General features: G+C 41.0%; 1 protein-coding gene across 1 annotated transcript in view; it reads right to left on the bottom strand.

Annotated features, from left to right (window-relative positions):
* The window catches only part of LOC137438011 (ETS translocation variant 1), a 58,680-nt gene that overhangs the window by 44,488 nt on the left and 973 nt on the right, over positions 1-13,219 (bottom strand). The window contains exon 2 of the mRNA XM_068132856.2: positions 3,688-3,763. The gene's annotated coding sequence lies outside the window, so the exon portion shown is untranslated. The remainder of the gene's footprint in view (positions 1-3,687; positions 3,764-13,219) is intronic.

Below are 13,219 nucleotides of genomic sequence, written 5' to 3'. Positions count from 1 at the left end.
AAACACGTCTCTCGTTTTATTCCTATCGGTTTGTTTTGCAATGATCTGTTTGAGTGGCCAGAGGACAAGGTTCAGCCACTTGTGTGTTGTAAGCAAAGGAAATATTGATCGCGATATAATCAATACTTCAAATTCTTACATATTGATCCAAAAGGATCGAAAAGCTCAACAAGCGAATCTAATATAATTGTATATATTTAACTAAAATCAGACCTTTTTAGACTTTTCACTCCTGCATGCAATTTGGATAAACACACAGGTGGAGGCCAGTTGGCCCATTGTGCCTGTGCTGCACCAACCTCAGTGTCGACAACCAAAATGGCATATTTTGAAAGAGCACACAACTACGCATTCATCTCTATGTCAATGTGGTTTAGAGGTAAGGTTGATCACTTTGCCTCATTTGGACCATTCTTATTTTACAACATTCTCAGGGGCTCCTGACAATTCATGAATAACTCGGCATGCCTCCCGTCGCTTCGCTGATGGGTTTAATCAAAAGACAGCATGCTCTACATCACGAACATATTGCATGTCTATCTGTGTATGTCAATGATGATGTAAAATGAGGTAAAACACACCAAAAAGGATCTTTTATAACAAGTAATACATCTGAGATTTTGAAGATCTGAGAAGAAGATCTGAGATTTTCGCTCTTTCACGAGCCTCGATCTTGTATACAAAAAAAAAAAAAAAAAAAAAAAAAAAAAGTAATTGGTGGTGTGGCTGTGGTTTTTGTTGTTGTGCTCCCTTCCGTGTACTTTTGTATTTTTTTTCTGTTGACTTGAAAACTATTGCTATATTTCCATTTGTGTGTTCTTCTCATGTCCTCGTAAAGGGTTCCTACTGTTGTAGAAAAATAAATGTTACTGTTGGAACCGCTACGTTAAAGCTCTAGGTCCTGCTTCTTCTTCCTCAATCCGGAAGCATGGGCTTTTACAACTTATGAGCAACTTATGAGTATGAGTTTACAACTAGACTTAGCTTTTACAACTTTTACAACTTACACTGGAATGGAGACCATGAATGCTTGTGCCACACCAACACTTGCTAACCAACAGGGGGCGCTTGTGATATATCTACCCTGTTTAAGCATCCATTACACAGTTGAGGAGGACTTTGAATTGTAGTCAGGAAATGAGATACTAAAGTCAAAACAAAACTTCCACTTGGGTTGCAGTCTGTGAAAGATAGTGCCAAATGCAGAATCAGTCAGCCGTTCGAAGCTTTTTTTTGTTTCATTTTCACTTGGACATCTTATTTCCTAGATATGATCCCAAATTATTGATAACTAAGTAATGAACAGCTAGAAATGGTGGATGTGCGACAGATGCCACTTGTCGATCCGCATGCACGTGCGCACGCACACACACACACACACACACACACACACACACACACACACACACACACACACACACACACACACACACACCGATGTGGATACTTTGAGACCCGGGTGGTCTCTGTTCCGACTCCTGAAAACCACCCACGTGTGGAGAAAGCAGCCAACAACAACAACTTTCACATACACACACATATACACATATAGGTGCACAAACTCATACATGTATACACACACACACACACACACACACACACACACACACACACACACACGACAATATATACTTTGAGACCTGGGAGGAATCCGTTCTACCTTCTGAAACCCGCATATTGAGATAACGACACAGACACACACACACACACACACACACACACACACACACACACACACACACACACACACACACACACACACACACACACACACACTCCATCCCCCATTCTGAATATTTATGCTATAAAGGCAAAACGCCATATGATCATATGTACTTTATGAAGGTATTCGGGAGGTCTGACATTATTCAGTTACGATCGATAGGGATGTTATGTCCCAACAACCTGGTCCCCTCCCACACCCCACTCCTGATTATTATTATTATCTCCCCTCTCTCCCCCATCTCGACTGCAGCCATTCCACATCATTCTGCAATCCTGGCTTCATTGGGACTGGTGTGGTGGAACTACTTGCAATGCATGTGGGAACACACTGCCATGTTAGGCATCGCTACGTGCCCCATATGTGTATGTGTTGCGTTCCTTAAAACTCCCAATCTCCAAATACAGTGTAAACAACAAAACGGCTTCTCAATGAATTAAACAACAGAACTTTTGTCAACGGCAAAAAGTATACTACACCTGGGATTTGCTTCAAGGATTTATGAGAAACGGTGAACGATGATAAAATGTTTGTTTTCCATTACAAGGCAACCGGTTATTTGGACAGAGGGTTTGAGTACGAATGAATATCAGGAAGTAATATCTGTCTTGGGCTAATATGAGGAAGAGGTTTGATATTCCTGTGAAATATTTGCTGCTATCCTGGATATGGGAATTGGACACTTAAAGAAATCCATTTTCTTCAGCCATAGTTACTATGGTTTGGGGTCTTCAGGACATTTTGCTCAGTTTGACCCCTCCCGGATCCCTGCTCCTCCCCCCCTTCATTTGTGGTGATTTTTGACAAAAAATTATATTTAAAATGGAAATCAAACCAACAAACTCCTGGATTACCAAGAAGGATACCTGGACAATACACCCCAGATCCACCGTTTTGAAATACCAACTTCTTTCCTGGAAGTCCTTGCAGTGTCCTTGTGTTTTATACTTCTCCCACGCCTCCTCCCCCCAAGCCCCCTCCCACCCACAGATCTCCCGATGTCCCTGCACTCAAATGTTGCGTTTGTGCTTCCCCTTCTCTCCCCATCTTGTCTACCGCTCCCCTTATTATATACTTTATGTGTCTGCTTGATTTTTTGTGTGATAAATGTCAACTCTTTCACGAGCTTCTATCCTGTATGCAAAAAAATTGTATTACGATCATGGACATCATCTCCGACTCCGGCAGGCTGACACATTGGCTCTCTTGCACAGTGCTTCATGCAAGGTCACAAAACACTTTACAACCAAAGGACCATCCTGCCAGACACACCCTTGAACCTGCGAGCTTGCCTTGCCACAAAGGTGAGCAAGAATCAAAGGAAAGCCAGAGGCTGAGCCGTGGTGTGTGACACGCAAAGTGCTGTTTGACCGTTGAGCATCATGCTCGATGGAAATCTGGGAAAGTGAGTATTAATTTAATTAAGTGCGTTCCTGCCTTTTGCTGGCGCAATCACAGGGATCAAATTGGCTGCCAAGAGGCTCGGATGTCCCCGCGGTGGCGAGTCGCCATTCGTGTCCGAGAGTCGTGTACACTCGATGCGCCAAGAACAATCGCATGCAATCATTTCCATTTGACTTCCATGCATCGCGAGCAAATTCCACTGGACATGCTGATGTTAGCGCATCGATTACATCAGCAGGTGCTCGTTTAACCATAGCTTATGTACTCGTGCTGTAATAGACAGTCATTTCGCAAATTTAATAGCGTTGGGCTTCGGAGAAAAAGCAATTTGAAAAGATGTGCCGAGAGACGGAGTCGGATTCATTCCGCCATTGCGGGGATTCTTTTGCAAATGCTGCAAGGCGTCACAATCATTTTCAACTCGGGTTCGTTGTCCTTTGAATATCGTTTTGCTGGATGCATACGTCGACCAGCTGGAATATTCCCGGAACCGAGCTGTAAACACAAACAAATATACATAATTGCACCTTGCATCCTCGGTTCACTTTCACGATTCTTACCTTCCGACTCCTGGGCTAGTGCCTCCGGCCTGTGGCGATCACCGTCTGCACCTTGGCAATGCTGGACCTTTTGCTCCTGGTACACAAAACCACAGTTCGTTGTTGTAGGAAACAGCTAAATAAATAAATTTAACCACATATATGCATCATTGAAGGAAATATCTAAATAACCCACAACTCTTATGGCAACGAAAGCACAAGATACTTACAGAGGCCAAACCTGCGGTCATTATTCTGTTTCCCTCTTTTGTGATACAAGACAAACAGATAGTGAACTATAAACAGTCGATACTAAAACAAGGTCAGCAATTGAAAAGCCATCAATGATCGGATAATTATCATTCTTCAGCAGGAGAGTAGGTGCTTTTGTATACTGAATCGAGGCTCGTGAAAGAGCTAACATTTACTTCACAAACAAATCAACCAGACAAACAAAATATATAAAAAGAGGGAGCGGAAAACAAGATGGGGAGAGAAGGGGAAGCACACAAACACAACATTTGAGAGCAGGGAGATGTGTCAATACGATGATGTGCTGATACGCCACCACAGGGACATCTGAGCCTCTTGGCAGGTTCCTGGGAAAGAATACATTGGATGGTCTGTCATTGCCTTCTAGGGCCGAAACGTAGGATTTGGCCTGGGCACGGCATGCAATGACCCACTCTTTTGTCAAGAGATCTTGAACCTTCACTAGCAAGTGATCGCAGACAGGACGTCAGCATTGTTACGTATCCCAATTTATTTATTTATTTTTATAAAACTGTGTACTCGCGGAGGCATTACTGCATGCGAAGCATGGGGAGTACAACTACAACATTTGTTAACTTGTAGTTGGACCCAAAATTGACCTTTCAGTTGAGGCAATTAGACCACTTCTGCATGTCCCAACTGATACGGGTGATTGCACACAAATAAATAAATTAATAAATTAATTTAAAGAAATAAAATAATAATAATAATAATAGTAAATAAACAAACAAACAAACAAACAAACAAATAAATAAATAAATAAATAACCAAAACAATTAACAATTGAACACAATTTTTGCACTATTGTTATTCCATCTGAAACAATTTTGCAAACGCAATGAGTGGTGCAATTTCGCACCACTCAATGCAGTTTAAGATTAGCCTTTTGGGTGAGAAGAGATCATGGGGAATATTAATAATAAGAGCACTCCTCATGGTCCAAGAGCTCGGGTACCGTTTGTGCAGCGTCTGAGGCCAAAAGGTTTGATCAACTTTCCTAAACCAAAATTTTATGCAGATTCCAAAAATCCATTTATTATGTGCCGCAAATGTTGCGGTTTGGGTGAAAAATGCGTTTTTTTGTTGTTACTTTTCTATATTTTGGCGAAATCTGAAATGACCGTTTATGACAATTTATGACACTACTGTTAGTATTTTGTGGTTTGGTGAGAGTGGTAGTAATAAGCATAACTTAGCATATTGTAGCTGATAGAGTAAATAATTATATGAACAGTAGATATTAGAGGGTGACAGGTATTATAGCCAAATAGACCAGATACAATTGGTGATGGGATAACTACATCAATTATAATTGATGTAGTTATCCCATCACCAATTGTATCTCAATTGTATCAACAATAATTATTGTTGTATTACTTTACCATTTTTATGCATCTGATTTAGGAGGATGTCATTATGAGAACAGTTGTCAGAGAGGTCTTATGAAAACGATATGTCAATGGAAGCTTATTTCTTGTGTCATGATCTGCACTTTGATAATAATTAATGAATCCCATTACCATGGCAACCAATCACATGCAATATATTTCATAACAACATATTAATGGTTTCTACGGTGGTCGATATATATGATGATACATATATGATGATAGCCTCATTAGTAGGTGCTAGTCGTCAACCTTTATAAGCAATCAGCTCAGGATTAGTGTTGTTTACCATAGCAACTATACTTCACTCTAAAAATACTGTTATCCTTGGAAAATACATGTATATACACTGTATGTGAATACTTTCATGTGGATACCTCACATGCGAATATAAATGATGATAAAATGGTATTTAGAATTAAAACCCAATTTCAAAGTTTTCTGTGTAATACGCATAACCAACAAAAATGTGATTTTCACCCAAAATGCTTCATGTCTAGCTCGTAAGACATTGATATTCAGATTCTACATAAAATTATGATTTAGAAATGATTTAAAAACCATTTGGCCTCTGATTCCACATTAAAATGTACAATGTATTACAGCGTGAAATTTATATTTTTGGACTTCAGAGCCACTCAAATGGCTGTTACCATGGCAACTATATTTTAATTTCATATTATTTGTGTTATTGAGTGATCTCCAGGTCAGTAGCTTTATTTTGATACCTCACATGACCATATACCAGAGAGTAAAATTGATATCTAGAATTACAGCATAATTTTCAGATTTCGCCAAAATATAGAAAAACAACAAAAAAACGCGTTTTTCACCCAAACCGCAACATTTGCGGCACATAATAAATGGATTTTTGGAATCTGCATTAAATTTTGGTTTAGAAAAGTTGATCAAACCTTTTGGCCTCAGACGCTGCACAAAAGGTACCCTAGCTCTTGGACCATTATGCATCTTCAGATGCACAGGGCTTTCGAAGTAGTTTCCGAGGGCATTGGGCACAATCCTGGATGGGTCACCACTCCGAGGCCGGATACTCAAGTGGCTCATTCTTTCCAGTAAGCCGGTACTCATTTGCCAACCTCGGAAGGATGACAGGTTGAGTCAACCCACCTGGTGTTAATTCAATGGCATGACAGAGGCTTGAACTCAGGATGCTGGGATCTCAAGCCAGCGACCTTAACCGTTAAACCAACACCAGGCTTCAAGATCATGGGGAAGTCACACTTATTTATGAAACAGCACTGCGAGTGTTCAGAGCATCTGGAACTGCGTAAAGGTTTTCCAATTTGTACTGCTTATCGAGCACTTATTACGAGAAATTCCATTTGCAACTTCAGAACAGAAAGAATAATACGGTCACTCATCAAAATATTTCCTTTTAATTTTGGTGCCTTTCGGTTTGCAGAGGTTTATTATGAGAAAATTGTAAATAAATATATGGGAGGTTAAACAAACCTTTTGGGTCTTTTATCTGAGTTATCGTGCTCTTGCGCATGCAAATATCGATCCGCGACATATGTGGCTCAATCTCCAGATGTGTTCTTTATGAACACTTATAATGATGTCCTAACCTGTAAGTGCCCACTCTGTGGCTAATAATAAAAAAATTAATTTTTGCAGAGGACTGTATTACAATACAAATCAAACCGTATAATGCAATTAGGCCTGTACCACTAAACTTACGATAAAAAAAACAACATTAATTAAAACCATAAAGTAATCCTGAAGGGCATTCGTGAGCCACTTGGGTATTTTTAAAATGCATGATCAGAAGTTCATTTAGTATCACCCCTAGAACTGCCAGAGTTCAAGTTATGACAATATCATTGCTAAATCATGTGAAGGACTCTGCCAATGTGCCATAATTGTGATATCAATGGCGATGGCGAGTATAATTTGGAGATTGTCCTCACGTTTCGGTACATAATCTCTCAGGTTACTCAGCAGATTAGGGGGCATCGACGGAAATCGACTCTCAACTCTTCCGGCATTAGAAATGCTTCGCTGACATTTTGGCCGAGCCAATGTCAAATGTAGATCCATGTAATGGGAGCATGCAGGATTGATGAGAAGGGGGCTATCCATGAGAAGGGATCTTCTTCGGCATGGAAACTACTGATTAGTGTTTTGTACAAAGTCATACAATTACTGGGGCTCATACTTCTTTGTTCCGAGCACTTGACTCATGAGACTGTGATCCCAGGGTCGAATCCCATATACGGTGTTGCTTCGTCCATCATTCACTGTCCTTATTATTCACTTGAAAGGACTTAATAAAATGTCATATTTAGGCCATGGACAGGCATTCCAGAAAGTGTGGATCCAAATGTTAAGGATTTGATGCAAGAGAATTACAGTGCCACTATCATATTGTCAGAAAAAACCCACCTGGCTCACTAATGACTTTAAGGAAGGAAGTTCTGTAACCTGCTTGTTCTGCCTTGTCTGGTCTGGTTTACATGCAATGTCAATCCACTCAATGCAGTTGACTCTTAATGCCGTTGGGGCAGTTTCAACAAGAGAATCTTTTTCGCAATGCACTTGTGCCAAATAGCCAACTCCTAGCTGAATGCACTGTAGAAAAGAAAGATAAATTCATTGACACAATATGTTGGATGGGAATAACAAATCTAAGAAAGAGGAAGAAAAATAAGATGGCATACTGGTTCGAGCGTCCGCTCCGACTCTGGGAACTCAGAGGTCTGAACCCCGGCTAAATCAGACCGAAGACTTAAAATGGTACGTGCTGCTTGCTTGCTTACGGTTCAGCATTTTAAAAGGATCGAGCATGGACAAACAACCATAGGTTGGCAATATTAACACAGGCTTTGATTGGCCTAAAGGCTTCCTCCTACGTTGGTTCCTTGTAAGGCAACATACGAGTGTATTATATATTATATTACATTTTATTTTATTTTACTTTATTTCATTTTCAGCCACGTGTTGGCTTAACGGTCAGGTGGCTGGCTTAAGATCGCAATGTCCTGAGTTCAAGCCCCTGTCATGCTGTTGAATTAACACCAGGTGTGTTGACTCAGCCTGTCATCCTTCCGAGGTCGGCAAATTGAGTACCAGTTCACTGGGAAGAATGAGCCATTTGAGTATCCTGTGCTGGAGTGGCGACCCGTCCAGGATTGTGCCCAATAGCCAAGAAACTGCTTCGGCCGCTCTACACATCATCATGATGCAAAAAGGAGTGGTCATGTCATGTCATGTCATGTCATATCTAATCACATCATATCAAATCGCATCATATCTAATTATATCGTATCGTATCGTATCGTATATGATATATGATATATGATATATGATATATGATATATGATATACGATATATGATATAATATTATCTTATATTACAAAGATGTGCCTAGGATAGAAAATTATTCTGAAAACTGAATTATCCACACTAAGTTAATATGTAATGTGAGGAGGGGTTAAAGTGTGTCATTCATAACGATGTGTTTTTTAGCCTAAGGATGAATGCAAAAGCTAAACAGGACTATAATAACAGGTTGAGATTTATAGCCAGTCTTTAGGATGATGATAGCAGATTGGAGGACAAGTCCAAGTGTGACAGGCAGATACACAATACGCAATAGCACGAAAAAATGGGACTTTTTGTGTACATGATGAAGGCTTTTGGAAGAGCTAGAGCAGAGTGGACAGAAAGGAGAATACCAACAGCAGAGTATAAGTGAGAGTTAGAATAAGAGCGAGATCAACGGGGTGGGAAGAAAGACACATGGGGGTGAACAAGCTGTACAACACAGCAAAAAGAGGAAGGCGAATGCCAGGCCGAAACAGAAAAGGAAGAAACCAACCAACAACTAAGAAACAACAAGCGTTACGCCCAGGTCCCCCGTCGTTGAAGTGATGTGAGTTGACAAAGTGGAAGACGCAAGGCGGCCATCTTGGATTTTGACGTGGCGATCCAATTTTCAATAGCGTTCTCCCTTATGCGTAGATACACCCACACACCAGATTAGAAGTTAGTAGTTCGTTTATTTTTCAAGATATTTCGCTCACAATGTTCAGACCTATATATGGTGGCGGCCATCTTGGATTTTGACGTGGCGACCCAATTTTCAATAGCGTTCTTCCTTATGCCTGGATACACCGACACACCAGATTAGAAGTTGGTACTTCGCTTATTTTTCAAGATATTCCGCTCACAAGGTTCGCAAACATACATGGCGGCGGCCATCTTGGATTTTGACGTGGCGACCCCAATTTTCAATAGCTTTCTTTCTTATGCGTAGATACACCCACACACCAGATTAGAAGTTGGTACTTCGCTTATTTTTCAAGATATTTCGCTCACAAGGTTCAGACATGTATATGGTGGCGGCCATCTTGGATTTTGACGTGGCGACCCAATTTTCAACAGCGTTCTTCCTTATGCCTGGATACACCGACACACCAGATTAGAAGTTGGTACTTCGCTTATTTTTCAAGATATTCCGCTCACAAGGTTCAGACATACATGGCGTCAGACATACATGGCGGCGGCCATATTTGATTTTGACGTGGGTTGCACCCACACACCAAATTAGAATTCGGTCCTTCGCTTATGCATGCACGCATGCACAGACGCACGCACGCACGCATGCAGGGGAAAACCATAGTCCCCCTTTCGCGACGGGGGACAACCCACGTCAAAATCAAATATGGCCACTGCCATGTATGTCTGACGCCATGTATGTCTGAACGTTGTGAGCGGAATATCTTGAAAAATAAGCGAAGTACCAACTTCTAATCTGGTGTGTCGGTGAATCCAGGCATAAGGAAGAACGCTATTGAAAATTGGGTCGCCACGTCAAAGGTGCGACGGGGGACAAAAAGAGGTGAGGGAGAGGCGGAAAATCACAATAACCTGGAAAAGGGGAGTGCTTGGGAATGGAGTAATTTGGGGTAGAAGAGATCATGAGTATGGAGAGGATGACCTGAGGTAGAGATAAACAGATATCTAGAGTCATCAAGGGATGGCGAGAAGGAGAAAATATATAGCAGACTAGGGGGAAGGTATAGGAGACAAGTATGTGGGAAGATAGAACATTTTAAAATTGCTTTTTAAAAGGTTTAAATTGCTGGAGTGATAGGAGAGGAAGAGGAAGAATGGAGAAGAGTAAAGTTGGATTCTATCAATATCTCATTAAACACAAGGTTTAATCAAGGAACAAAATAGAAAGCAGGTAGGCCAAAAGCTATCCGAGCCTGAGATGCAGGATCAAAACGAGAACATCACTCGGTATAGCGCATACCTCCGCCAGGCTGAACAGTTTATGTTTTGTATCCCACCGATAGGCCGGATCTGGATTCAGACCTGAACCAAAATCTTACCGGTTTGTTTTCGTCACCTACTCAATTCATCCCCCAAGTTTCAGCCGAATCCATCAACAACTTTTTGAAATCTCATGCTATACATCCTTTTTGGCCTTCAACGGTGAAGAATCAATTAAAAGATTAAAAAACGCTCGTATCCGGATCTTCACCAAAATCTTATTAGTTCCTTGTCACACACCCAACATGTCCATCAGGTTTTGTGCAAACCCGTTCGTAACTTTTTGAGATATCCTGCTCTTACACAGACAGACAAACAAACAAGGGTATATACATTACTTCCGTCCGCCTTAGATGGCGGATCATCAATAGAATGATCACGAAAAAAATACAAAAAATAGACAAATACAAAATCTTACTACTACTAATCTGCACGCCCAGGTAAGGGGCGTGGCGAACCCCTTGGGGGTTGATCCTTTTGCACTGAATTTCCTTAGGACAGGGAGAACACAAGTTTAGGGCAGGAATTTTTTGGCCATGGTGCCGGCAATTGCTCGCCTACTCTTTGCGAAGGATACTGTGGAATCTATAACGTCCACCAACTAATGCTGGCAGATGTGACTCCCAGTTTAACATCTATCCGAGGGACAGGACACACATTGAGAAATAACCCTTCCTATGAAACACCAGGATGAGAGTTTATAGCTGGGTCGGGATTCAAACCCAGGCTAGATGGCCTAGAGGCGAGTATGCGTACCTCTAGGCCATCATGCCAGCCCAAATGACACAAACAGACAACAAAATCAATGGCTACACAGACAAATCTGGAGCAATTACTTAGCTTTTGGAAACGGATCACTCGGAAGACCAAGAGAGGCAACCACAACCAGGAAACCGGAAACGGAAGTTGATAGTTCATCAATAGACATCAAACATAAGATTTCATATCGTATACTTGGGCACCGCAATCCACCGATCTCAATACAAGGGGAGGATTTTTATTTGAATTAAAAAGACTCCTTTTCCTATTCTTCTGCACAAAGTGAATGAATAATAATGAATGAATGTATGAAATATAATTTCCAACACCACCACCCTTAAGGGCCTGTCGTATGTCATCAGGGTTGTGATTAAGGGTCACATGTGAATACACAAAGGGTGGATTAATTGAGATTAGGAACACGAGGGGTTAAAGGAGTCAGTTTTGCATGACAGGGTGAAGAGAGAAAGAAGATATTATGAGGAGGGGGAAGGAAAGAGAAGGGAAGAGAATGAATGCGTGTGGGACAGACAAGGGAAAGCTCGGGGGATTCAATATCATTCCATTTTTGCATATGTAATATGTAGACAGTCTTCTACATCGTACTATAATTCACCAAATGTCTGTTCGTCTGTCTGTCTGTCTGTCTGTTCCCAGGTGTCGCAAAAACGGCTGAACCGATCGCAACAAAATTTTGAGTGGGTAATCCTGGGACCCCCTGGAGTAAAATAGGCAACAATTGTTTTTGTAATTTTTTTCCCCAATTTTCCAATTTTTCCAATTTTCCAGTTTTTCCAAACACGATGGAATAATATTTACCAATATGAACAGTGATGCGGCTTTTATTGAAATTCTACAAATACTGTTTAGATGTTGATGATTTGTGTGTGATATGATTTAACGGATGTTTATATAAATCGTTTAAAATAAAAAAAAAAGCCTTCAATTTCTGATATTTTGCCTTTACATTTGGGCCTCCCAATTGAAGCCCCGCCCGTAGGGCGGGTACCGTTGCTAGTACATATTATTTAGCAAACTCTTAAGTCAAGTTGAATAATTTGCGATGTTGCTTGTCCTGCCACAATGGCGCGTCTACAATTGTCAAGACCAAATTTAGACTGGGTCCGATACCTGCCTTGACCGTAAACTGCCACCCTGGCGATTAGCATGCAGAGCGTTGCATAATACAGCAAACATTTAATTTCTTTTGTTTTCACGTTTTCAGCATAAATATGAAGCTTGTCTGTGAGCGTTCGCTTGTCTATGTTAAAATACCAGGGTACCTTTGAAAAACAGTAGGCCATTGTGTGCCAGGACCTTGGCAAATTCCAAGCTCTATGCCAAGGTGAGGGCTATACTCCAGCAATGGGATGAAGTTGTGACTTGTCCAGAGATATTTCTCAGCAAGGAAATGTTCATGAGGGGTCATGTGCCCCACACAGGGTTTATGGTTCAGGTTAGGGTTATGATACCTGGGAAGAATAACTTTGGCCATGAGTCCATGACCACACAAGGTACATTTGTGACACTACCTGCCTCACGTTTTTAGTTGAGGTTACCTTCATTGCATACAGTATGCGGAAGATTGCCGAGAGGGCCTGATGCTGTGTGCTGGCAAAACAGCAGAAAAGGTAGGTAGAAAGGTGTGCATTACCTTCTGTGATCTAGTATGTGGCTTCTATACAAAATGACCTAAAATCGCAAACTTTTTGCAACTTTACCAACAGATTGGAAAGTTTTGTCTCATGGCATGATGAAGAATCCAAGTGCCAGAGGTTCTCCATTTAATGTCCAACTCCTTGTAGTTTTGCTTTGTTACAATCTTCATCTG

The sequence above is a fragment of the Myxine glutinosa genome, chromosome 12, assembly GCF_964187855.1.
Source record: "Myxine glutinosa chromosome 12, kmMyxGlut1.1, whole genome shotgun sequence".
In the NCBI taxonomy this organism is placed as follows: Eukaryota; Metazoa; Chordata; class Myxini; order Myxiniformes; family Myxinidae; genus Myxine; species Myxine glutinosa.
The sequence above is the reverse complement of the archived record's forward strand: the minus strand, read 5'-3'. Positions and strand labels throughout refer to the sequence as shown.